The sequence below is a fragment of the Sinocyclocheilus rhinocerous genome, unplaced genomic scaffold (assembly GCF_001515625.1).
Source record: "Sinocyclocheilus rhinocerous isolate Xijiao unplaced genomic scaffold, SAMN03320098_v1.1 scaffold3015, whole genome shotgun sequence".
NCBI lineage: Eukaryota > Metazoa > Chordata > Actinopteri > Cypriniformes > Cyprinidae > Sinocyclocheilus > Sinocyclocheilus rhinocerous.
Genome location: NW_015661992.1, coordinates 353667 through 357326, shown reverse-complemented (window position 1 = coordinate 357326; position 3660 = coordinate 353667).

Genomic DNA, 3660 nt, shown 5'->3' with positions numbered 1-3660 from the left:
AAAAGCCAATAGGATTTTTCCATAGGCTTCTGGATTATCACAAAAAAATAAGCTCTGTGTTCAATCATAGTTCATGAAACTTACACGTTTTGTCCATCAAGATAATCTTCACAAAATAATATAACTTTTATGAATTCTGAAGCCAAAATAAAAGCGCCAGAACTTAAAAGCTAAACTTAGGCTATAAACGAACTACAGCACTATGGTTTCTCGCCTTCATCGTCACCACCAGCATGCTTCCCACAACTTTTCAAACTTATTTTTAACATGTTCAGTGAAAAGGATTTACTCTGTATATGAATTTTAATCCACGCTACATGAATCTTTTCATATAAACTGGAATAAATACAAAACTAGAATGAAACTAAAACTGAAATGAGACATTAGTAATAAATAGTATAGTGAATAAATGAAATAATCATAACACAACTTTTCAAACTTATTTTTAACAAGTTCAGTGAAAAGGATTTACTCCTGTGGATGAATTTTAATCCACGCTACATGAATCTTTTCATATAAACTGGAATAAATACAAAACTAGAATGAAACTAAAACTGAAATGAGACATTAGTAATAAATAGCATAGTGAATAAATGAAATAATCATAACTAAAGGACATATGAAAGCACGTATTTATGTACATTTCGAAATAATGTGCATTAAAAGTGAATAAATCTTTGATTAATATGAATATTTTAATTAAAAACGTGTCTCCACGTACTATTCAATAAAATTCTAGTGCATTTAATCTATTAAATAACAGCAGAGTGAGCGAGTTTTTGGATATGGTAAGATGAAACTTATTTTAGTGAATGAACCACATTTCAGCTATCGTTTTGTTAGGGTGGAGACACAAAATTTTATTTTATCCTTGCTTCTAGAAAATCCTCTATATGTTTTCTAACAGCTGCTTGTGGCCGTAAAATTTTCATTTTAACATGGCTTTAAACATTATGCTTCGTTAAAGTTTCACTTTCACCGCGACTAAGGCGGTAAATGTGGTGTTTACATGGAATAATCATATGAGTTTACCTTATGGTACCAAACCCAGAGTCTCCGTATCAGTAAGAAAGCGATAAAACGAGCATCTTCCATCCGAAGACTTGTGTTGCATTTCGGGGGAAAGCAAAAAAAACATGGTCAAACAACAATATAAAATACGGTAAATTATTACTTGGTTATTCTACAATTAATTGTACTATAAATTATACACTACGATTGGAAAATACCGTAAAAAAAAAAAAAACTTTTCGGCGTGATGACGTTAAATGTCTCCGACAGCGCCTGTAGTCCCATTTAACAACTTGTTAGCAACCGTCTTTTTTAAGAAACGTAACAGTTTTAAAAAATCACGAGTGGGGTGTAACTGGTGTGTTTTATGTCGTAGAATAAAACATGAACATATCTTGAGCTTGTGTGAACCACGGACCTTATTTTAGGGGATTTAACCAAACTCCCATTCAAAAAACCCATTGACTCGGGGACGATGGAACCGGAAGTGCTAAAATGCTAACTCGCTTCAGGGTTTTTGCCTACAAAGTGACATCATAGTTCCACCACTCTATTGGTTCATGTTTGTGGTGTGCGCCAAAAAGATTCTCAAGGAGACCGAGATGTGCTGAAGCGGCGCATTCTGTTGTTTTCTTTATTTTTGAAAGGCATGACATTCTGTTGTCATTTTGAATGTACACAAATAAAAATATACATTTTACCATACGACTATAAATGAGTATTATTTCCCCTGCTGAGGAAAAAATCTAAGTGAACATCAATTAATAGGCCTACACAATATTAATTAAATGAACTCCGTAAAACCAAGTTACGACTGCTGCATATTTCTTGTACACTTCAGTAGGCCTACTTGTCTGCGCTTGATTGTAGTCGCATTTCTCTGCTATTTAGTTTTTTACTGAGTTTATTTAACCAATCGCAATTTATTGGAACTGTGTGAACTAGAAGTAGGCCTACTTACCTTGTTATTCTAAAGGCTTATTACCTTCCTTTTTCGAAACACACACACAAACAAAAAATGTCCAGCTGCTCGCATTTGCCCATTTAATGGCAGAGAATGGTGACCACTTTTTTTTATAAAGCGGATGCATATCTGTCGTAAAATAATCATATGCATCTCGTGGTGCCAAGGGTTCTGAATGTATATGTGGGGGTTGGTGAGAAACAATAAGAATTACATTTGTGAAAATCTTGCGTTGCATTCCAGTGTGCGAGTGCGCTGCAGCTCGCCCCCCGCACAATCGCATATCTTGTTGAGATCTCAAATATAATCAATTTTAATAAAACAAAAGACTACATTATAAAACTTAGAAGAGTACATATCTGTTGCTCTAGGATTGTCAAACAGAATGAACGTTACAGGCATATTAGGGTATACGCCCAAGTCAATGCATTATTCTTTCTTTTTTGTGTTAGTGTTTAAAATATTTAATCTAAAAGTAATTAATCAATTCAACAAACAACCTTACTGGGTGACCAGGGTAGGCTATGACAGCCGTCATATACATGCCCAGCTGATGCAAAGCATAGAATTTATATCTACACAGAAGAAGGCCCTGTCTAGGCTCTGCCCCGGTACAAGTTGTGTCGAGCTATTCATTTGTCTGGTTGTTTGATGAGAAAAAGATGAAATGTAGTTGCAATAAATGCATTAAGAATCCGTACACCTGCAGCACCTAAAAGCACATAAAAGAAGATATTTTAATTTAATTATACTAAAAATTGTAATCGACTGACAGCCCTAATATATATATATATTCCATTTCATTTATTTATTTGTTTGTTTGTTTTGTGGTATTACTTTTAGATAAAGGAATAGTTCAGGCCATCCAAGATGTTGATGAGTTTGTTTCTTCAACAGAACAGATTTGGAGAAATTTTGCATTACATCACTCGCTCTGCAGTGAATGGGTGCCGTCAGAATGAGAATTCAAACATCTTTTCATCATCTTATCTGAATCCGAATACATGAATACATGCACAGATCAAGCACCATTTACAGTCAAAAACACTTCTAAACAAATATCTTGATGGATTTTGATGTGAGAGGACAAAAGAAGATAGACCATTTCACTGGAGGAACCGTTGCTATGGATTAAGGACTAGTATTTTGGCCAGAAACAACGGTTTAAAGTTAAAATGCCTTAATGGATTTGTTTCACACAGCTTTTAATTTCACAAGATGCTAACCGATGGACTAGAGTCGTGTGTATTACTTGTGGATTATTGTGATGTTTTTATCAGTTGTTTGGACTTTTTTTCTGACGGCACCCATTCACTGCAGAGGATCCATTGGTGAGCAAGTGATGTAATGCTAAATTTCTCCAAATCTGTTCCGATTAAGAAACAAACTCCTCTACATCATGGATGGCTTGAGGGTGAATACATTTTCAGTAAATTCTCACTTTTGGGTGAACTATTCATTTAACTATAATAACCCTGGTTTGCACTTAGCCTGTTATTATCTGAAAATGTAATTATCAACTGTGTTGCATCAAAATGAGTGCATCTTGTGAGGTAGAAGAGCTCCCAGGGGCTGGACCGATGGTTTGTTTCTCCGTCCGGTCTTAACATGGAGGTCTTTCAAGAAAAGCGCCAAATCCCCTTGTTTTCTTCTGTCCCATGATGCTTTACTGGCCGAACACATCC